Source organism: Cygnus atratus, chromosome 16 (assembly GCF_013377495.2).
Source record: "Cygnus atratus isolate AKBS03 ecotype Queensland, Australia chromosome 16, CAtr_DNAZoo_HiC_assembly, whole genome shotgun sequence".
NCBI lineage: Eukaryota > Metazoa > Chordata > Aves > Anseriformes > Anatidae > Cygnus > Cygnus atratus.
Genome location: NC_066377.1, coordinates 10,044,434 through 10,068,653, shown reverse-complemented (window position 1 = coordinate 10,068,653; position 24,220 = coordinate 10,044,434). Strand labels below are relative to the sequence as shown.

Here is a 24,220-nt window from a genome sequence, read left to right as displayed (position 1 = left end):
GCTGGGTGGCACAGGGAAGCCCCGCTCGCTGTGGCTGAGCAAGCTCAGATTTCAGCCACGGGCTGCCCATCACCAGCACTGCGCTCAGCACGGGCTGATGGATGAGCTGCAGCCCAGGGTAAATTCGCCTCCCCTGAGCTCTGTGTTGTGCTATTAAGAGCTCTGCCAGTGTCCAAATGGTTGTCTGCCCAGATTGTGCTGCAAGCTCTGCTGTTTTGCAGTAAGGACGTATTTACACCAGGAAAAATCAATAGGTAGTGCAAAGGGTAACAAAAAGTTTGGTGCTAATCCCCTGAGAAAGCACTGCTGGTTTATAGCTCTTACCTAATGGTGTGATGGCTTGAACAGATCACCTCTGGCCAATCTGTAAAGAGCCAGTCAGCTGCAGATCCAAGAGCTGGCTTTGTGTATCACTTTTCTAACCATAATTACACATTAAAGAGAATATGATGAAAGATGTTTTGCAACAGCTTAAAAAAAGGAGCAGACGACAGGCTTGTGGGGGAAGTAGAACTGCCTGCCCTTGAAGGCTCACACCTGCTGGGGAGAGCTGGGTGTGACAGAGAAAGCTTAACCCCCATATGCACCTGTTGTTGGAATGGACATTTGGGCCAAAAAAAGTACTGAAATTATGGAAGTCCTAAAGCACTCACTCCAAAGTGATCCAGCTCATAAGCACTTCCAGGGCACACAATGCCTCATCCTGCAGAGCATTTCTTCAGTTTTCCATCTTGGAGTAAATCCTAGAAGAAGATGTCACCAGTCAATTCTGAGAAGTGAGGGTGTCATTAGCATGTTGCTTTAATTGTGTTTTAAATATTATATTAAACAATTTTTGTACATTTCTTAAGAAGAGTCTTCTTTCACGAGGTGTCCCAAGTCTCATGTCAACTTACTGTGGCTCAGATGTGTACGTGAAATCCAATTAGCACATTCCAAACTTCATTTCCACTGAAACACAATCAATTGTAACTTATTTTCGATTCACGCTGCTTTCTCTAATTGTTAGCTCCAGCCTCTGCTGAATAGGTGGTTAAGCAAATTATTCCATCTCACATATGAAAATCATGCTATTTATGCTGGCAGTTTTCATGGTTACTGATGAGGTTTCTTGAGCTAATGAAATAATGAAAACACAAAACAGATTTACCTTTCTTAATAAGGAAAAAGATAATGAACTAAAATTAAAATTGAAACTCTCACTATACACAGAGTTACTGTAATATTGTTTCTGTTTTAAATTAATGCTTGTGTTTTTTATTTTATTTTTTACATGCCCATGACAAAGCTAGTTAAAAATCCACTTCAACGGGGGCATTGTAAAGATGCTTTTACTTTATTGCATTTTATAATAGAGTTATGGGACATACAGTTTTGGTGACTTTTCTCTGGCGTGTGGTTAGGCATGAGCAAGAAGTCAGCACGCTGGTTAGACACTGTGCCAGCTTTGGGGAGATGTGTCCCTGGGGGGGAGGGTAGACAGAGGTGGCTTTCTGTCACCTTGGTGTCCTCCCATGCCGGTGTTGGACTGGCACCTTCCCAGCACAAGTCTAATGGGCTTTGCATTGCTGAAGTCCTGCAAGGTGGGCCCAGCTCCTGCTCACTCTCTGCTCTGCTCCTGGTGCTGGTGACACGCCTCACGAGGAAACTGTGCCAAGGAGAAAGCACGGCCAGGCTGTGTTTAAAAAGCCCATCCTCACACCCCAGGACCACTGGGATGAGGAGACATCACCGTGCTCTACCTGCCAAAGCCTTCCTGCTCCCTCTAGTTTGCCCGTGCTGGGTTTGAAATGACCTGCCAGTATTTTGTTGCTCCATCACCCGTGGCCCTGGGTGGCTGTGGGCTGGGGACTGAGGCAGCCCCTGGCACCGCTCTGAGCCAGGAGCCTGCAGGCCTGCAGCATCTCTGTGTTTAGACACACATTTCCAGAGCTGAGAGTCACCCGTTTTCAGTGTGAAAAGATCTTGGCTGGGTATACAAGATCTGGGAAATTCAGTCCGGGTCGGCTTTCAGGACACATCGGTATTTCTGTCAAATTATCTGGACGGCAGGTCCAGGATGGCCGCTGGGTGCTGAGGCCTCTGCCCCAAGCCCATTCGCAGCCAGTGCAGTTTGCTGGGGAAGGACAGCAAGGAGCAAGGAGGGACCGAGGGAGCTGGGTGCTCCCCAGGTCCCCATGCTGGCACGTCACCCTGCCCTGATGTGCTGTATTAGGAAATGGCTTCGCTACAAATCCCCCCACGCTTCCCCTCTCTCACTGAGCTCCCAGCTGAGGCATCCCTTCCCCATGCCACAGCACCCACAGTTTTCTTCTTAAATGTAAAACAATTATGCATTTCTGTCAATAAATAGCATGCCATAAATTAGCGGGCTCGCTGGCTCCCTGCCTGCCACTGGGGGAGGAAATGGCCCCATAAATATTTGTGCAAGACATCAATAAATTTGAAGTGTTGACTCCAGCACTCAGCTTCCCTATCTGAGACCTGGAGCAGAGCTTCCGGAGCTCACGTGGTTCTGCCGCGAGAGGCCAGCGCTGGAGGCCGGCGATATTCCCAGGGTGCTGAAACCAGAGATGGGGAGAGAAAAACCCTTCTGAACTCCTTTGCAAGGTCCCCTCATGTTACTGATCCAGGTGGAAAAGGTCCTTGCCATTCAGGCAGGGAAGGGTCAGTTGTAGGAAGGAAAGCATTCTTCTGGCCTAGGGCTTCTCCCCGTTTTTTCTGTCTCCTTGGATTTCCCAATTTGTTCTTGTCCTGACCGATGCGTCCTGTGGCCAGACAGCCGAACAACCCCCCGCAGAGCTGCTTTAGGCTGCGCACAAGAACCGGGGAAGGTCAGCTCGTGTGGTCCCACTTTGTGCTGTACTGCCGCAGGACATTGGGACAGCGGCATCAGAAGGGCCCCCCTGAGTTTTTAAGATCAGCACAATTTAATCTGGGTTAAAAACATTATTTTGAAGTGCCTCTGTTTTCACAGTGTCTGAATGGCATCACATCAAACTGGAGGCTGTTTCACTGGCACTGCTGTGTTATTCCTTGTCTAGGAGCATTTAGGAACTTTTGGACTTCAGTGCTGACTTCTCCAGGCTTGCAAACTTTATTTTGGGAAGAATTACTCCATTCTGTAATGCTCTCATGCTTACACCAGCACTGGATGCTCTTCTCCAGCTGAACACAGTCTTCATTAAGAGTAGAAAATGTGACTCAGCCATTACATACTTTGTATTTTTCTCTCTGCTTTGTGTCAACACATGTACGTACACATCCCAACCGGAGCAGGGAATGTCCCCCAGGGAACAGAGCTGTTCCCATCCTCAGGAGATGGTCCAGGCAGTTTGCTGAGGCTTTCATTTCTTGTAAATCAAATATTTGGAAGTTTTGTCTAGAAGAGCTTTTTTGCTACTTAAGTAAAATTGAAAAGTAAGGGAAAAAAGAGCCCGAGGATGTATGGAAGAGGTGAGGGTCAACAGGCTTCCCCAGCTCGGCATGGGGCTCCTCTCTTCCGCCCCTGCAGCCAACAGGGTGTTCAATGGAAGCAAAGACAAAAGAGAGAGTTTTGTTCCTATGTGGGCCATAAACTCTCCTAAATTCTCAATCCTGAAGGCCTCAGGTTGTGACAGCTAATTAAAAATAGCTATGAACACAGCACATTTGCAAACCTCGGACTGCAGGGGCGAAGCAGACAGGCCGGGAAGATGCTCTCTCTGCTCCTCTTCTTTCAGTGCTCCCGGTTACTGCCCAGACTCAGCTCTTCCAGGAAGAACAAAGGCGAGGAGGCTCAAGAAAAAAAATAAAAAATAAATAAAATTAAAAAAATGAAACTCAAGCTATCAGTTGTCAGATTTGTGATAATGCTGAATTCCATAATCATGATCCAGGCTACTCAGAAACCATTTTCTAAGGCTTAGTAGACATCTGGGAGTGAAGCAAGAGAGGTATCTAGTAAGCTACTTGTGTTTCCAGGTTTGCTAAAACAATTGCTTTATCTCTTAATTTCCTGTGTATTGGCACCGCTACTGGACACACTCCCTGCGAGCATCCCATCATGTTGGGGATCACAGCTCGGCCATGGCAGAGCCCAGATTTGGTGTCGATGCCACTTGCAGGCACCACTGGTCCATGGAGCAGTCCTCTCCCCCCATGCCATGCAGCCAGCCCAGTGGCTCCCACTGGAGCTGCCCCAGGTTGCACAGGGCTGCTTCCCTCACCAACAGAAAATTCCTGTGTAATCAGGGCCCCTGGGGCTTGCTGGCTCTGTGGTCACACATTGCTCGGGTTCAGCCTTTTCCCCAGTCCAGCCTGGCATCCCCAGCTTCCACCCTGGAATTTGCCATTTTGCTGCGGCCAGGAGCTCGACATCATGTTCCCTCTTCCCTGTTGGGACCTGGCTGCAGGTTGTTCTTTCCATGCTGTTTACAGCACAAGAAGGAACATTTTTTCCCCAACCTACTGCCCATAAAAAAAAAAGAAAATTGGGAAGCAGAACAAGAATTCTTCCCAGTTTGGGGCATCTTTTTTGTTATTTTGCAATGGGGAAAAGGACTGGTATACAGCAATTGGGTTTGTTCCTGAAGTTATGCTTCATGAAATTAATACTTTAGAGAAAAGACAAAGCACTGCCAGTGAACTGAGACCCCTTAAGGGACTGTATAGCTGCTGGTTGCATGGATACATGCACGTCAGTTGGGTTCAAAGCTAAGGATTCACCACCAACAACCTCATTCTTGGCATTTCCCAGTCTTCAGCAGCAAGAAGTTCAAGCTCAACCCCACCAGTCAGGCCTCCTATGAAAACACGAATCTTTATGACCCTTGCCCAGATAAATGTTACAGCAAGTTGGAAAAAAAATTAAGTATAATTAAAGAAAAAAATTTAAAAATTAAAAAAAAATAAAAAATTAAAATAGTAAGCATAATAAAATCAGACTAATACAACTACTGAAATGTGCCTGCAGGGAAGTCCCAAAAATTTGCCTTAAATCTGCAAACTCCCATCAGACATCATCAAACTGTTCAGAGAAGATGGCATTTGTTTTCTTTGTTATCACATCTGCTTGTCCTAGCTATGATCTGCTTCCTGCCTTACGCTGCTTTTCTCTCTCTTGTTAAACATTTTGATTTTGTTATCTTAAGAAAAGCAGTGTTGTAGAAGAGTAAAATTAATGTATGGAGGAAGAAGTGCTGACTAAGAGGATTTATGCTGGCAACTTCATGTGCAAAAATCATTTTTCAAAGGGAAAAATGCATGCCACACTTCCTTGGCCATCAGACATCACTCCCTTGAAAGAGGGTTTTTTTAGCCAGGCTGATGGGACAGACTCTCATTATCTGCTGGCAGCACACCTGCAGCAGCTTTCTGAAGTTCACAATTGGAGCCCAGCAGCAGCCCACAGGAAAAAAAAGGGGAAAAAAAAAGGCAAAAAAAGGGACGAGCAGCCAGATATTTTGTCTATCTTTCCTCACTAGGGCTCCTATTCTCAATTCACTGTGACCTTTAGAGCACTAGAGCTGCTGCAGGGCAAACAATGCAGCCCCAGCCTCCTCGGGAAGCCCTCACTCCTGCCCTCCTGGCTGCGAGCGCTTTGCTCGGGCGCTGCCAGCCACACACACCGCGCGGCCCTACAGGAGGAGCGGGGATGACGCACCAAGTCAGTTTGATTTGTGGAGTCTCTCTGAGTAGGATGTGCAAAATAAAGACAGATGGCAATGGATAAACTCCAACGACTGTGAAGCTGCCATTAGCAATAGCTCTCACACTGTGCAGAGCGCCCTCAAATGAACTTCCCTGTGGCCCAGAGTCCCCAGTGACACAGATACTGCAGCTCATCTTTTAGTGAGAACTTCTGTGTGTTCTGCCATTTTACCATCTCATTTTTCTTTTTTCTTTCTTTCTTTCTTTTTTTTACCAGCCTCCTGATCTTGCTTTTAAACCACCCATTTTCACATGGCTGCTCCTGCAGCCATCACTGCCCAGCGGTGGTGCCTTGACGAAGCAGGGAGAGCTCTCACCTTCAGGGTCTACGTGGGAAACCTCTTTCCACATCAAGGCTTCAAAACACCCTCTGAGCTGTGATGTTTTCCACATGTTCCCATCACCGCACACCGAGGTGCTAATTCCTTAACGCCCTTTTCTCCCCGGGATTTTTACAGGGTTACCAACCCTGTTGAACCTCAGCAGAAGGGCACAGGCAACAACTCCAGGCACATTTCTTGCATGGGTTCAGCTTCTCTCATTCTTTACGTAACCTCTGAGTTCAGATGCCAGAAGCCTGCAGCTGACACATATGTTATTTCATCCAAAGTAAATGTGGGCACATGAGGGTTTTCTGATGCTTTTTTTTTTTTTCTTAAATATATCAATAGAAATTAACTGCTGATGGCTTTTTCCAGAAATGAAAATAAGAAACAAAAATAATGAAAAAACACAAACCATTTGGGGTAGCATTTTTATAACTTGTGGCATTCTGTCTGATTATTATTAGCGTGGAAGATGGGATGAAGGAAATCCCACACGTCTTCAAAGGGCAGCTGAGAACTAACTGGGTCTCCCCAAGCCAGCTCCCCAGTCCACCAGAGGCTCAAAGTCAAAGCCTTCAGTAGCCTTAACAGCAGATTTCCAAGCCACTCTGGTGAAAGCAAAGAATTTTCTCATATGTGCAAACACACCTGACAATTGGCATAATCCCAACGCACACACATTAGGTCAGCTGAAATATTCCACTGTATTGACATTAATTCCACAGCTCAGGCCCAAGATCATGTTCTCATTTGTCTGAATAACAGAGCATTTAAATATTTAGTTCAAATATAAAGACCTTCAGCTTCTATATGGATGGAGGGGGGGGGATCCAAGGGACAAAAGTTTTCCTTGTAGCATGCACTGCACTGATTTCCAAACCTTGGCAGCCATGAGAAAGACACAGTGACGGCAAAAGTCTGGCCAAGACAAATCTATAAAATTTGCACTTTACATACAGCCCCTCCACTGCATGGAGACCTAATAAGCCCAAATACTTTTTGCCCCTCCAAACAGTTGAGCTCCAGACGTTTCCCAATGGATTCTAGCGGGCCCAGAAGCGTTGAGACTTTATTATGTAACAACCCACATTATTTAGTGAAAATCTGGAATACACTTTATTAGCTGGGGCTTTGTTTGGTCAGGAAATACCTCCAGACAAATGTGATGACACAGGCATTTTTAATTTGCCACTTCACGTTCATAGCAAATTAGGTGATTTTACTTGTTATCCCCTCCATTAAAAATGACAGGCTGCAAGGTTAGCAGTTTCCCTCAGAAGCTCTTGATGACATTGCAGACACACATAGAAAGCACGAGCACATCAGAACGAATTAAGATCACCTCCATTGCCTATAATCTGAAACACTCCATGTGGTCTCTCTTAACATCAGTCCTCAATGCCAGCACGCTGGAACAGCATGTGCAAGTGGTTGGAGGGAAGGAAAGGGAGAGGTCAAATACTGCGTGCTCCATACGATCAAATTTGTGGTATAAAACCAACAATTACCAGTGCAGCGGTGAGTAAAAAACAAACGTCCTATCTATTACCCAATTTAGAATGCCAATGCGATGCCCTCAGGACTCTCGGTCTTCAGTTATTTTTTTGACATATTTGGTAACACATCAAGTCTCCATATCTGCTCTCAGATGAAGTTGTTGGGCTCTTCCATTTGTGAGCTTAAAGCCATTTTCATTTCAGAATGGACTTAGGAAAAGGCCAGCTAGGCTGGTGCTGAAGTACAAGTTGAGTACAATAGGAAAAATGTAGCAGAAATGATGTTAAGTGTAAAATATTTAATCTTGTCTGAATATCACTGGAGCAGCTCAACGCAGACTCAAAGGAAACACTGATAAAGAAAAAAAAAAAAGAAAAAAGGAAAGAAAGAAACAGGGGAGAAAAACAATCCCAGTTTTCTGTACAATTAGAATTAGGAACTGAAATGTGGCCAGCATAGAAACATGCACTTTTGCTGGACTTTGGTCCAGAATATATTAAAAAAAAAAATAAAAATAGAACAAGTAGAGCTGGGCAATAAACACATAGAGAGCACTATTATCCTGGTGGATTCTAGGTAGCCATGGTGAGTCTGCAACTGCATGGTTTTTGGCTGGAGGTTTAATGAAGAAGGCTGAAGGTCTGCCAAACTGTGATGAACGAGACTTGTGCAGCTCCTGGGGCTTGCTGAGCGAGGGGAAGCGTCAGCGGAGGTCTGCAGGCTGGCCGTGGTGCGTGGGTGGGGATTCATTGAGGACCTGCTGCTCCATCCATCAGCAGCACGGGACACCTCACCAGTGTGCCAACATCTTCTTGGAGAGCACCAGAGTTATGGCTGTTTGTGTAGGCTGGAGGACACCGCACAATTGCTCCTCGGTTGCACTTAGCTATTTTATGGCGAGGCAATGAGGTAGTGCTGGGATTTTGAGGAATACCAGGTGTGCCTCTGAGAAACTGATTTCCATTCTGGGAAAGAAAGCCTCCTGCGCTCAGGCCCCCAGCAGGCTGGCTGGGTGGGCGCCGGCCGGCCACCTTATGCACAGGAGGGCGAGGGTGCTCACCCAACTGATCAAATGAAGCCAAATGCCACCGCCAGGTCAAGTGAATGTGGCCTGTGTTCATCAGCACTGCAAGTGATGGAAGCTCCCTGGCCTGAACAAGCAAAATGCCTTTCAGAATTCATTCCAACCCCAAAGAGAGAATCCCACGATGAAAACATTGTCTCACTGACAAAGCACGCTTCCCTGGAAGCCACCTCTGCAGATGAGACACGGGAGGTTTACAGATGCTGAATTTTGGCTCTTGGAGGTGTGGGGTATGAGGGTCACAGAGGAGTGATCATGCTGCTCTTGCTTCTGCTGGAGCTATTCTGTAGCCAAGCCTAAATGCAGAGACCACCATTTTGGTATTTTCTTCCAGCTTCAGATGAATAAACTTTATTTTTAAAGCAAGAAGTGCCAGATATATTTTCAGACATACCTGCTCGGTTGCCACCATGCCTCACCCTCTTGCCACCTCAGCTCTGCTAATCAGCGGGCAGTAAGCACACTGTTTACTTTGTCTGCCCTCCTGTGTTTTAAGCCTGTGTATAATTGCTGAGAAACCCTCTCTACCTAAGAGTCAGAGGAGACTCTTTCTTTGTGTTTCTTTTCACTCAGAAGGGGCTGAAGCAGCAATCTTGACTTAAAGGCTGACTCTGATTGGAAAATAAACAACTATAAAGTACAATAAATCCCATTGAAGAGTCCAGTCAAAACATCCCAATGAACAGCTAATGCTCTACTAACCAAATCCAGATGTCACTGCCTTGTCTGGCACTAATTGGTTGACTGGAGAGTAAGTAACTGTGTAACCTGAAGGAAATCTCTTCTTCTTGCACTTGGGATGAGTTGCTAAGGCAGAAAATGGTTTGGCTTTGTTGCGTTTCTTAATTTCCTAACCACAGAGGAGTCACAGGCACCTGCGCTCATCAGGAACTCTGCTGACATCCTCCCGGTGGCAGGACACAGTCCTATTTTAAACACCTCAGAAAAAGTTTCTCCAGAACATGAGGCCGCCTCCAACATCTGATGTTCCTTCATTCCCAAACATTGCAGGGTTTATTTGTTTAACTAAAGGACATGCCCAACCAGACTGCGGTGAGGTTCTTAGATAAAGGTAGCTGCAAATTCCAGCTGGATGCTTTTGAAACACCAAAGAAAACACCAAGGAGAGCAACTGCTTTCAGATATAATTAAAAAATAAAATAAAATCAGAAGACTGGAGATGAGTTTGGAAATAGAAAGTTGATTTTTAAAATAAGATTTGTCCCATGCACCTGAATTCCTATAGCTTCGGAATTCCATGTCTGCCTGCACAACTCTGCATTGGCAGATGACACACAAAGTGACTAACCAGGATTTTCCAATGACTTTTTTTTTTAGGCATATTTGACACAATCATGTTTTAGAAATAATTTTATGCAATAGCACAAAGCACCATGTGCCTGGAAGGACCTTCTCTGTTTTACCAGACTACTTCCCAGTGCCATGATTCTGCACACCTTTACTTACATTGTTTTCCTTCAAGTAAAGATGTCTCATTGGCTTCAGTAACTTCCATGACATTGAGAATTGCTATTCATAATTCATTCAGTCCCATGCTGAGCTCATAAAAAGAGGTTCTGTGACATTCCTAAAAGTTAATAAGATTCTGTTAAAAAACAAAACAAAACAAAACTGTTCATATTCCATATCATTTTAATTACTGTCAAAAATATCTTTAATTTTATCAAATAACTTACTAAAATAAACTTTGATACATAGTTCTCTTGATATCACTGCCATGTTGTTTGCATTTTATAAGAGCATTTTAGAAGTATGTAAATTTGCACACCAAAATCTAACATTGAGCTTCTGCTTACTTACATATAAATGATTTTTTAATGCTTGCTGAAAATAGGAGCCTATAACCTGAGCCTCGAGCAGCAAAGCCATTTTTTCAGTGGAGCACTGTACAGTGTAGCTTCTGTCCAGACACATCCAGCCGTATCTTTCACTCATGAACTGCAAGTGGATAACACAGGATTTGAAATACAGTAGACGGTTGTGCAAAGCATGAACAATGAAAATTACATCCAGCCTTTAATCCAGGGGATTCTGGCCTGAGCTCAGCCTCCATGGATATACATATCCATTCTGCATTTAGTTCCACATATTCCAAAACTGGATGTTCCCCCAGAAGAGTCTCATGGGATCAGAAGGGGGATTAAGCAGCTTTCTGTCGATGTTTTGTTATTAGTATTATACATGTAATATGCACTCACACATACAACTGTGCTGCACAGTCTTCGACAAAGAAACTCATTTCTTCCAAGATACCAGAAAGTTTCACATTTCAGGTACTGTCTTTGTTTTGTTCTTGGTCTTGGGAGAGAAATGATAGAAAAGAAGTGGGAAGTTATTCATGCACTGTACGTTTGCAATCAGAAAAATTTTGATGTCTTCCTCCTTCAAGTCTAAATGGAGGAGCATGTCCTGCCAATAGGACTCTAAAGGCAAAACGAGCTCTTTCAGCAAACTTCTCATTCCAAGCTTTTAAAACTGCCAGAAGTTGATTTGGCTTTAGCAGTGGTGATACCGTGGAGGATTTCTCTCCTGTAGATGTTGGCTAGATATCAACAAAAATAAACCCACCATCTTGCTGGTACAATCTGGCTCCTGTCAGCACCTTCACAAGAAGGCCCAGAACGAAGCATGGGTCCTCCAAGGACCATCACTTCTACCTGTTCTTTTCTTCTCAGCTCCCTGAAGGTCTCACTCTGGTATCTCTCACCAGCAGGAATTAGATGCATGGCTTGAACACCACCAGGAATGTTTTAGAACATGTGATGCATGAAACTACCAAATTTAAACAGACAAACATTGAACCGCTCACCATAGTGGAAGAGAATTAAATTTTCTGTTCAATTTTATTTCAAAAGTTTCCTAAAAAGAAACTGTGGGATGTCAGGAAGAAAACACCTATAAGAGTTAAATTTCTGTTTCTATCAAGATGAAATAATTTGATAGTATGGATAAATTTTGAAACAGGTTTTTAATAGCAGTGCAGAGCATCAATTCTTACTGGTACTTAACATTAAATATCTCTTTTTATGTCTAACCACTTTAGAGCACTGAAACACATCTTTAAAAAAGAGCCTTTGAATTTGGCAGCACAGTTGACGGCTAAAAGAAACTGTTAACATTCAGCTGAGTGGCATGTGGAAGAAACCCAGCAAAGTAAACTCAAGGGTTAATGAAAGTAAATGAGATAATCCTCATTGATCCCCCATAATCCCCACGGTCTGAGCACAACTGTCAATCACGGGGAGAGACTTTTTTCAAAGCTATCCCTCTGTGAATAGGTCATTCCAAGCTGAACATACTTTATATACACACATATATTCAAACATACACACACACACTGAACATATAACAAAAATCTTAGCGGGGAAAATTCCAAAATGAAGGGGAAAATAAAGCATAGCTAAAAAATATGGTGTGTAAATTTTAAAAAATATAAAGTTTCTTTTAGCAGTTGAATTATATTTGAGCCGTCTGCTCATACTACCTCACTGCTTCCCACGTAAGCTGGTAGCAAGTAATGAATCTGTTGGACCCTTCCCCCCAAAAAGCCGAGAAACTGTTCCCATAAAATTAAAACTTACTGTTTAACAGGTCAACCTAAGCAAAATACAGTCTGGAACATAAAAGAAATTGTTTCAACCCTTCTCAGAGAACTACTGACATAAGAAATGCATTAAATCAAGTGATGGCATGTCGGAGGTTACAGGGCTGCTGCAGCGTTCCTGTAGGCATCTGGACACCAGGGCAGAGGGAGATAGGGATGTTCAGTGCCTCTGCAGAGCCTGAGCTCTACATCTATCTCTTCCAAGAACTGCACTGGGCTTGAAGGCAGTCTGAGGCATCAGTCTTTTTCTTTTAACTCATTTCACTTTGGTCCTTGGCTGCATGAGCATTGCTGTGTGCTACTTGCACCGGCACAGCCAGAGAGGGAGCTGACAGAGTCAGGGCAGGAGCTGGCTCGGGGAGGTGACAAGATGTGGAGGCATCTGGGTTCAGCTTTACAGAAGGGCTTCAGCTCTACAGCCCAGGCTTTGCCACAAAGGCTCAGTTCTAAACGTACACCTGATTTTGTGAGAAATGTATTCAAGATGTTTGGTGGGTAGAGATGCTGTTCTGTACAATAATTATAATTACCTACTTCCTCTGTGAAATTTCCATATAGTACTCTGCTTCTGGAGTTCTTGATATTATAGCAATCACCTACAGAGAAAGTCTATAGGGTTCAAGAGAAAAACAATCTTTCTACAGAGAGTTCAAACCTGCCTGTAATAATGTTATTACATTCTGCAGAGGAAAAGGAAATTGTCTGTCAAAGGTTTAGGATAGAAATGCTTCACACCACCCAAAGGTAACTCTTGACAACCCAGTGCAAGAGCCACTTTCCACCAGTAAGTATTCAGAGCAAACTTTGCTGCCTAAGCCATCTCTTCTAACCTGAGGCTGAGCTGGAAATAAATGCCCCACTATCAGGTTTAAAGAAAAACCAGCTTGGTAGCCATTTGGCCTGCAGCCAGGATTACAGTGTTAACTTCACGTCTGTCAACCTGTCACTTAAACATTTACCAAACTACTGACCACTTCTATTAAAAGACCATTAAACCAGGATTAAGCTTTTCCAGGGTTAAGCTGATGTAAAAATGCAAGGAATGTCACACCAAGGGTGGCTCATTTTATTTGTACTGTAAACAGGCAGAAGATGGAGGATAAAATGGTACGTGTTTATTAAATATGGGAATATATCCCTTTTTCGCATTTTTCCTTCTTTCAGCTTCCTAAACCTAGATCCCATTACCCAGTGCCCTGAAAGCTGCAGAGCATCACAAGGCAAACACAGAAGCCTCCAACTGCCTTAAACCCAGCCCCGGCTGCTTTACAACAGGTCAGCGCCGCTCTGCCTGGACAAGGGGTGCAGTACAGAGTGCGGCCATAGTGCGGGGTAATAGCCGTGGTTATAAGCACAGCCTTTGGTTCGTGTGTTGTGTCCTAACCAGGGACCAACTGTTAAAAAAGGACGCTCTCATCAGAAGGGAGAGCCTATTCTCAGCAGGCTGTGAGTTCTTTTTGAAGCAATGTTTGCAATTGCAGAGGGGAGGTGTATGCCCAGACAGGGTGCTGCTGCTCCTTTCAAATTGCTTTATCTCAAAACAAGTCCTACAGGAAAAGGCACAAAACTCTACAAATCATCATCTCATCAGCTAGAAGAGTCTTACATCTGAAAATGCTCAAAAGGAGATAAAACTGACCCATAAACGAAGAGTACTGTCTCAGTTTTACCTTCTTAAGTTCCCAGTGACTCGGCGATGTATCACCTAGGCACAGGACCTGGAGGCCAGCCCTGCAGGCAGCCTGTAGGCACGCTGAGGACAGACCATCCATCTGTCTCCAGCCTCTGGGCTCACTTGATGCTGTTCAACACTCTCATAGGCTGGGTTTCTCCACCCAGGCCAACACACACATGCATGTAGGATTAGAAAGCAGCTTTTGGACTGTGCAAATCTAATGGACGTGTAGGTGATGCTTTCCTGAGGAACACACAGACTCCTAAGAGCTATCCACAGATAAACAACCAGTTCTGAGCTAAACAACCAGTTCTACAGATAGCTATAAACTGAAAACCTTAACAAGAAGAATTAAGAAGCTGATACGAATCCTAGTTATCCTTGCTAATATTGAACCTCCCCTTTCACCTAGACCTTCCCCCTCCTCTGTTCGCTATATGAAATATAATTTTACTTTCAGGAAGTATCTATGACACTTCCATCTGAAGCAGGGCTTCCAGTATTTACAGGTATCAAAGAACTGGTCTTAATTTCATCTGATACTTTAAAAAGCCTTTTATTCTGAAATAAATTATTGAAATGTGGTATTGGCAAAATGGGTTGCTCCAGTAATGGATTTACTGTGATGGTGCAATCAATTTCAGAGATTGGATTTCAGGATAGAAACTATTCATCACTCTCCATGTCAACGCAAGGTTTACCTTCACACTGCGGTCATCCACCATAACTTACAGATACCAAGGGCAGAGGAGGATCTATGGCAGGAAAACTCTTTCTAGGGCGTTTTTTTTTTTTCCCTGTTGTGGCTGAGGTCAGAGCCTCAGGAGCTTGCAGTTACAGCAGCTCTACAGCATCAGGCTGCCATCCAGGGTATGAGAGGACTCATCCCTGTGCAACAGCAGGAATGCTTAAATATCCTATTTACCTGCTCTCTCATCATTCAAATGCAGGCTTTGATCTATGTGTTTTTCCCCCTTTTCTGCCATATTTCAGGATCACAGAGCCCTTCAATAGATAAAGCCATCAGGACTGCAATAGTTTTAATAGGAATAATGGGGAGGGACCTTGGAGCAGTACAACTTCTCGTCCTGTGGTGTAAAGCACCCAGGACAAGACTGATGCTCATGTGGGAAGGAGACGAAGGAGTGCTGTTATCTGTCCTTCCTTGCCCTGCACTGCCCGCTCCCTTTCAGTAAGTGCATGCCTGAGGCTTTTCACCAGCTGGAGACCCCAACAACTGCAGGTACGCCTGCCATGCTGGAGCTACAACCATCCTGGACCTCTGCAGCAAAGGGAGATGCTGAGAACAGGAGCACTTCTGTCCTGGAGACTGCCAACAGAGACGAGCTTTTGCTTCATTTACTTTTGCTCCACAGAGGCCCATGTGCCTCTATTAGCATATATACATATTCACAGCCTCATTAGTCCTTCTTTTTCCTTGTTGCCTGCCTGGTAGAGCCCCTCCAGTCCTGCCAGTGCCACAATCCATGGATCCTCCATGAACCACCACAAAACATCTCATCTGTGGTGTCCTCAACTACCAGTGGCAGCAACAAACTGCACATCTAAGCCTTGTGACATGAAAAACATGTAAGCTATTTTTCCATCTTCGTCTCTAATGAATCTTGTTCTTAGTTCCTAGAAAGCGAAGTCAGCTCCATAAATCAAGAAGGCTGTCGTTTTGGTGTTTTACATTAACACCTTCATGCTTTGCTGTGACCTCCTGGACTGGGGTGAACTATTCTGCTGTGCTGGGAAATGGCAGCTCCGGAGCCAAATTTAGCACCTAGAAAATTTCCCTTGGCTCTTAGGTGCCATAATTTTAAACCTGACTCCCTGCTTAAAGACAAAGTCATGTCTACATTTGATTTCAGGTGTTACATACAATAATTTAAGAAGCTAAATGGGGATCTGGCAAGTCTCTGACTTATGGAGGGGGTTGGAAAATAACATTTGGAGCCAAAAGTGCAGCTTTCTTGGCTATGGTCTGTACTCTGTCTAGCAGACTCAGCTCTGCATTTATTCTTTCACTGACTTACTCAAGAGCTACAAATGATGAAGTCTTGCTCAGCTTCAGAATCACCATCAATAACTACAGCTGGACCGGAATACTTAGTGAGGGGTGAAAAATGGGGCTTGTGATAGCTATTTATTGTGCCTGTTAGGACAGCTAAAAGTAACTGAAAGGTCTCTGGAGTTTTAGAGCTCTCTTCTCACTCCGCTCCACTCTACTGATTCCACTCCTTCTTCTGCTTTGTTTTTTCATATGAAATATGGCCTATCCTGGAAATTTATTTTACAAAAGTCAAAACTCTGAAGAAGCTCACAAAAGGCACTTTGCAATGGTTCAACCAGAGTGAGCCACAGCAAGAAAATTAATGATGATGCCACCGCATTGCCTGCAAAGGAAGGGCTCCTGGAAGGGCAGGGTGTCCCAGAGGTGGCTAACTCTAACTTTGGCCCCAGCAAGTGGTTGCTTAAGGTTCCTCTTAATGCTGCATTTTGAATGTTTTTGTATTTTTCCATTTATGAATATCCAGCCCTCAGCTCTCTGGCACCTGGACTCATTTGTTCGTTCCACTTCTGCCAGCAAGTCCTGCTCCAAACTGCTCCAGTGCCTCCAAACCTGGGGCACTTCACCATCGGCCTGACGACCCTTTTGCCCAAGCTACCCCTGCAGCTGACAACAAGATCCTGTCACAGTTCTTTCCAGCCATCCCAAATAAAGCCTGCGCTTTATTGTCAGACCTGCCTTCAGCCACAGTAAGCCTATAATAAAAGAAACTCAGTTCTCGTCTCCTTAGTCCCTGTTCAGAGCTCTTGATTTTGCTCAGGGACAAGATTAGGCTGCTGTATCTGTGTCAGAGTCTCAGTATTTTCCACTAGTGGTAACCACACTTGAAACACTAAGAGCTCTTGGAGTGCTTCACCTTCTGCAGTCCAGGGCTGACCAGAGTAGATCTACACAACTTATTGGTCACCGATGTTTGTACCTCTGCTTTAGAAGTGTTCTTGGGATGGGAGGTGCTGGAAAGAGTCAGGAGGAAGAGGCAACACTGGAGGGAGAATGAAACTATAGCATAAATGAGATTTTTACTCAGAATTCCCAAGCTTCAATTTTTTTTATATTATTTTTTTCAGAACAGCAGTAATTCCAGTGGTGAATGAAGAAAGAATTTCTTTTTTAAAGATCCAGCACTTTCACTGCTCAGATAAGATGTAATGACTCCAAGTTCTCTAAATCATAAAAAAACTCTTCCCAAATCTAACCATAAAGCCATAAAACTGTTCATGACACTGTTCTGAGTTTCTTAACTTAGAAATATCGATGGGCAGAAAATAAATTAAACCCCTAAAACTCTTGCAACCTTCTCAATCAACTATAAAAAAGGGGGGGGGGGGGAGGGGAACCAAAGATATATCCACATTCACCAGTAACCTGTAGAAATCATAATTAGTGTCAGCTGGAGTACAAGATGCTATGAATTTATCAGTGCTATGATATACACATATCTAAGCAGAATCAAGCACTACTCAAGGAAGATTAAGATCCATGAATCTAAGTTTACTATCTGCCTCTGGTACAGTGCCACAAATGCATTCCTTGGGGTCTCACAGGCCCCATACCTGGTTCACCAACAAAGAGATGAGATCTCAGACCTCTGATCTTCCCACAACGAGACAGCAGTGCCTCCTGCTGTACTCCAGGCAGCATTTATTCCTGCACTTCCAGCTTCCTTTGTCTGATTTCAATTAGAAATAAAGCTATGGTTAGCAAGCTGAGAATTTAAGTGATTAATGGAAGATGTGTAATTGGCCTTAACATCTCTGGAAGCAAACGCCTGTGTCACAGAAATACACTCTGCACAGTCCAGCATGGGACAACAGGGGAGTTGTGCAGTCTGCGAGGGAGCCAGAAATACCCAAGAGACGTTCTGTTCATAAACCAGCTCTTAATGCATTTCTGAGTGTGCGTAAGTGTCGCAGCACATCAGGGATGGTCTGCAGCACCCACAGGGTTTCAACCTCCTCAGACTTGCTCTCCTCCTCTTGCTTTAACTTATTTCAGTATTAATCTGCAGGAAGCCCGCCTGCAACACTGCGACCTTCTGCTGAACAGACTTTCACTTGTGCTGACCCATGACAAACTATCACAGTTGGGGAATGCTGACTGTATCATAGCCTGCATGAATGCCAAGACTGGCTTAATCCAAAAACATCAGAAAAAGGAACTTGGGGTCAATCTTACTTAAGGAATGTGCCAAGCTTCCTGGAGGTCACAGCGAGAAAAAAAAGCCCAATGTTTCACCTCTGAAACGGAGAGACAGAGAGGTTTTAAATCCCTTCAAGTCATCAGCCTGCAAAGCAGGTAGACTAGCAAAATAAAAGAGGGGCTTGTCTCTGCCCTGGGCTGTAACTGGGAGCCTTTCACTGAGCAGGCTCTTCCTCCCCCTCGGGGTGGGTTTCTGCATATCAGATAGAAAATCTCTTTGAAAAACAGCAAGTCAAATCTTTCAAAACAATCATTATGATAACAACGAAGAATAATAATGTTAAAGACTACTCTGCCACCACGACTTCCACCCAAAAAGTTTCTCAAGGCTTTGCAGAGTCTATTTATCAAACCTCGGTGTAGGGCGGCTGGCTCTGGGGAAGAATGTCAACAACAGCCTCCACAGTGGGCTGTGGTCACTTCTCCCTGCCATAAAAAGCACCTCGCCATCAGACCTTTCCAGCAGAAGCACGAGGTCCTGCGCTGCTTGCGGGGCACGACAGGCACAGAGCGCCCACCACCCTCCCCTCCGCAATAACCTGCCCCCAGTACCCCACGTTAGTTCAGGTGATGGCACTGCTGAGATGTGCGTCTGCCTGTCCTGCCCTCACACCTTTTGAATCAATCTTCTTTGCCTGACTTCCAGGCCTTGGGGCGATGTAATATGTGCAAGGTAGCTTGAGGCCTTTGGCTCAAAAGGTGCCATGGGTGCAAAGGACAATCCCAGGCAAGTTTTAAGCAATCAGTGAATTTCATAGCATGTCTGGGAGACTTCTGTGTTTTATATTTGGAGAAATTGAGGCAGGAGATGGTGACATAGCTTCTAAAGATTTTATCTGTAGTTATCTAGTTATCTAAACTCAGTTATCTAAACTTAGTTATCTAAAGCTTTTCAAATGACCATCAGATAAAACTCTCTTCTAGTTATTTGCCACTTAGTTATCTAAAGCTTTTCAAATGACCATCAGATAAAACTCTCTTCTAGTTATTTGCCATTAAGGATCAAAGAATATCCCAGTATTCAGTTAACAGAAGGCAGAAAAGGGCATTTACACCTGAAACCAGTTTCACTGAGGAACAGGGTTCCCAAATAACCTTCATGCAAGTTCAGTGACAGGGTGAGAGGGCTTGGTGGACCTGGAAGCTGTGACACCTGCCTTGCCAGGACCACGTGCCAGCACTACACTCCTGCCAGCCTGGTTCTGGAGGCTTGTGCCCACTCCAGCTCAGCTGCAGTAATCCCCTGTCACCAGGATGGCCAGGCAAAATGTAGTCTGCAAGCTGTAATGCCAACATCACTGCAGTGATGAGCCCTGGGAAGGAGTGCCAGGATGAATGTTAGTTCTTCTGTAACTAGAATTTGCAGAAGTGGTAGGTAAAGGCTTACCTGGGCTGTGGTGCAAAGCCTTGTGAGGATGGTCTGAGCTGAGGAGAAGGGCAAAAAATACAAGAAGAGACTGGTTGGGAAGCAAGAAGGTAGCTGTGGACACTTGTAGACTTGCTCCAGATTTATTCTGGGGTAAATGAGAGAAAAAAAAAATTGGTCTTGTGCATGTACAGCCAAATGTGAATGTTTGCAAAGCCTGAGTAATGGGGGTAGTACTTCTCCTCACCTCTATCCCTCCTCTTTAACCATTTCAGACTTCTTTTCTTCCTCATCCCAGATGAAAAGCCTGATCCATCAGTTGGACAGACAATCCACAGGATTTCAGATCTCTCTGAAACTCTCCTCAGAAACACCTTTCCTTAGAAAATTTTCTGCTCACTCTGCAAAACAAAAACCATCAGCTTCTAAGCACGTATGCAGGCTAAGCCAAACATATAAATCTTTGGAAATTTAAAATTCACATCATAAAACTGGGGGATTTCAGGAGCTGTTTGTAGCACTGTTACTTAATTCTTAGAAGTGAGCAAATGCTGCACTTGGGCAGTCATGCAAAATATTAATTTCCATTGTTAAGACAGTTTTCTTAAGCTTCATTGACTGTCTTGTTTCCAAAATTGTTGTTGAGAGTAAGTAAAAGTAACCAGAAAAGTAATTCATCTGACATCAATAAGAATGGGAGCGTCTGTTCTCCTTTCTGAAACGAAATGGTTGATGCTCGTTGTCATCCAGGGAAGGAAGATGTGACCCATCGCATCTAGCCACATTCTTATCATAGATAGTTTGTACGCAGTAGCAAGAAATGCTTGGAGGGAAAGATTCCTCAAAGAACATTTGAAGAAAAGGAATTTTAAATTCATTCAGGGGGAGACTGGGAAGAAAATATAATGCTAAAGATTGAGCTCTTCAGAGATTAAGGAGACCGTGTTTCTGTGCAAAGCACCTAGCACCAAGTTCAGTCAGTTTACCAGTGAACAACACTCAAAAGTAATGGAATTAATGAGCATCCATCAGGCTGCTGCAAGACAGTTCAAGAATATGATTTGGAATACATTATTTTTTGTCAATTTTGTGATCTGCTTTATCTGTTCCATCATATTTTTGCTTAATTGTTTTTTACTTGCTTATCTATTGAAATTAAGCATCCCAGCTTCATTTCCCAGGCCTCCAGTTAAAGGGACTTACCAGGTTTATGAGTAGGTTCCTAAATTTTGAACAGGAGTTAAAACAGGTTCAGGTACAATTACAAAACTTCTTTTTTATATATATATCTGACAGCCTTTTGGGGGCTACAAGTCTCCTAGAGCCTCCCCACCTTAGCAGAGCAGCAGCATCCATGCTTACCTGAACAGGCTCTGCCAGAAAGCCAACAGCTCCTACTTTCTATCATCTCTCACTTTTTTTTTAGGTGAAATAGCTTGGTTTTGACTTTCTCTGCAGAAAATACTTTTTCTAAGTCTTTTGTCTTTTTTTTTCATGTTTATTCTCAACTTTGTGCCAGGATCTAATGAGACTCTGAACCGAAGCTGACACAGTCAGTCTCAGACAGAATTCTCTCTTCTCACAGTGCACATAAGTGCTTTTTGGACCAGTTTCCTTTCTCTCAGGCAATTATAGGTGATTTTAAAGAGACAGATGTTGTCAGATTTCTCCTTTGTCTGACAGGCTTTTTTTTTCCTTGGCTTTCTCTTTTCTGAGTAATAAAAAGTTGGCATTTCTGGGTGACTTCCCAAATTTCTGACCACTCACCACAGGGTTGCATTCCAGCACAAAATCCCAGCCATTTCCTGTTTTTCTGTCACAACTAGCAAACAAACGCCCCAAAAAGATCAGCATTTCTAGGGAAGAGTTGTGGATAGTCTGCTGGCAAATGACTGCAGTTAAGTAGGAGCTTATATTTATGAACTCTCTTCTCATGATAAAAGACAAAGGTATTTTTTCCGTTTACTCTTCACTTAAGAACCACATCTAGTTGAGCACTTTATTTCAATCTGATTGCCAGAAATACCCTTGGAAGGATAAAATTATCTGTTACAGTCCTTATGAACAGCCTGGTAATTAGAAGCAATTAAGATGCCCATTAGCCTTTCACAGCTCTCACCCAGCTGCTTGCTCCAGCCTCCTGACCAGCCCAGAGGCCCTTCACAGTGGACGCCCTCCAGTTTATCAGTGTCTTGAAATGGGGAGCCCAGAACCAGCATTTCACTTCAGGAGGCATGGAGCAGAGGAAAATAACCATTTTCTCCAACCTCCTGGCTGCCCTTTTATTAATGCAGCCCCATGTGCCTTTGTCACCTCTGCGTTCATCTTTCCTTCCTTCACCTTGCTTTCCCTGTGAATAAATGAACAGATTCTTTCAACTGAAAAGATTTTTTATGTCCTCTTTATCTTTGCACTACGCAAATAAAGAAATAAATACATTAAGTGTTATTGGTTTTGCAGTAACCCTACAGCTTTCGCAAAACTTTAGTCTTAATTTAGCCTACTTTGCAGACGCACTTTGGTTCTAGGAAAGCCTGAAGGAATTGAAATGGGGCCCAAAATTGAGGGCTCGAGCAAATGTTAGACAGCTGCATGCGTCCTTCCAAAGTAAAATAGATACTGAATGTAGCTGCTTGGAAATGAGAATTTTCTGCTTCTGCTATGCTTGTCATATTGGAAGTTCTTGTTTTATTTATCAGTTTGGATGCACCTGACCTTGTCTGTTCCATCTTGAAAACCTCCTTGTGCAGGGAGAGCAGCTGGGCAACTGTCCCACTCACAGTCCCAAGCAAAGCAAACAAATAACCCAATAGGTTTGTAGATATGCTTGTTTCAGACCTTGTTTAAGCAAAAAGAGGGGGCAAAGAACTCAGTGAGATTCACTAACCTTCACCAGCACAGGCAGAGATGAACCACAGATGCAGAAGAAAGTCCCCCTGGGATGCTCAGCTCACAGTTGCTGCTGTCCTGAGGCTCCCTCTGACCTGACCGCTGTCTCCTCCCAGCCGCCCTTTCTGATGTCCTTACCTAGCCAAGATGGAGCAATAAACTCATCTAGGTAAAAAGCACCCTGTAGGAAAACAGAATAAAATGATACTCTTTCTACAAATTTTGTCCTAATGTTGAAAATGTCAAATGAAAACATAGTTCCCCTCCACAGCATGGAAAGATGTGAAGCACTTGCTCTCTTTTCCCTGCCCCAGCTTTCTGCAATTGTTCGTAGGGTGACCAGGGGCTCAGTGCAGGGCAGGTAGCACAGAACCCAAAGGAACCATGGCAGCACACCCTGGCTCTACCCCAGAGAGCCTCCTCACTGCTGCTCAGCATTAAGCAGAGGACTCTCTGTCCCTTCAATCTGCCTGCAGTGATTTAGATGGTATCTCAATTCTTTTTAAATGGGAAGAAACAAAAAACCCCCTTGGATCCAAACCCACCTGAGCTGCTGAGCAGTGCTGACCTGGCTTCTCTTGCTCCTGCTCTCCAGGCTGGTGATGCCAACTGAGCTACACCACTTCAGGCCCTTGTCTTGTACACTGCCTTCCAAATACACTTGACAGTGACAAATTAAAGGGATGTGAATTCCTCTGAAGGATAAGGGGTGGGTGCCCTGGGCAGGGATGGAAGTTGGCTGAAGGCAGCCCATGGTGCTGGCATCAGCACCTGGACCCCCTGTCCTGCTCAGAGGGAGACCTAGCTCAACTCAAAGCCTCTGGCCTCGTAAGGATTGAAAATTGAGACTGGATGCAGTCTTGTCCCCTGGAGCAGGGTGGTGGCTCCCAGGGGCTCCTGAGGGACCCAGCAGTCACCCCATCTTTGTCCCTCCAGAGCTCCAGGGAGTGAAGCCAGACCTCAGCCACAACCCCAGCCCTGCAGGCTCCAGGGGCCACGGCCATTAACCTCATTTCTGCCACCACTGGGGACAGCATCACCGGGGTCAACTCTCAGCTGCCCTGCAGTGTCAGCAGTCTTACACCAGGGAAATGCCTACAAAATGCCTTTAAACCAGCACAACAAAAGTCCATGGCCACTTTGGTATATGAAAATGGAAACGTTGAGGAAACTGAGATCAGACCTCTTGTGCTCAGAATCACAGTAAATAACTTCCCCACCTCCAGGATCATTTCTCACCTCCTCTGTCTTTAAATCATCAGTGTCTCAGTGGAAAAAACAGAAGGACTCAGTCCCTTAAAGCTCTTTCCTCTTTTTGCCTATCATTTAATTAAATTATCCTATAATGAAATCTTTCCCTAATGAGTCAGTGTTTAATAATTTATTAGACACTGAAGCCCTGCTTGGAGTCTCATCAATTATGTATCACAGCACCAGGCACTTTCAAACTCTCTTTTTTCATTTCTCATTCACTTCATTAAAAGCCCCAACCTTGCTGCTTCTAGGTTTCAGCTCACTTGCCCAGACTTAGAGGTCAGCTCGCTGGTACCTGTTTTGCCCAGAACTCACCAACAGATGTCCGTGTGCTATGTGGTCTAAAATTGTGTGGCATCTGCATACATGTTTGTGTATACGTAGAAGGGCATGAGTACCTGTCTGTAAGCAAGAATGAGCATAAATCACACTGTTTTATTCAGATTGGCACATGGGTGTATACATATATTTGTTGATTTGTAAAATCTGTGTATGTGTAGGTGAGTTTCTGTTAGCACTCATGCATCTGCATCTATAAGG

At 44.2% G+C, this 24,220-nt stretch overlaps 1 long non-coding RNA gene across 2 annotated transcripts; it reads right to left on the bottom strand.

Moving 5' to 3' along the window:
* Positions 1 to 3,694: 3,694 nt before the first annotated feature.
* LOC118248881 (uncharacterized) lies at positions 3,695 to 21,423 on the bottom strand. 2 transcript variants are annotated; one of them, XR_004778886.2, is made up of 7 exons: positions 21,305 to 21,423; positions 19,785 to 19,938; positions 19,559 to 19,685; positions 10,818 to 10,917; positions 10,420 to 10,557; positions 10,066 to 10,186; positions 3,695 to 3,777 (listed from the first exon to the last, which is right to left on the bottom strand). It is a non-coding gene; the product is annotated as an uncharacterized LOC118248881 (long non-coding RNA). The 2 variants fall into 2 exon arrangements; XR_004778884.2 differs by lacking the exon at positions 3,695 to 3,777 and adding an exon at positions 7,442 to 8,894.
* Between the last annotated feature and the right edge of the window lie 2,797 nt (positions 21,424 to 24,220).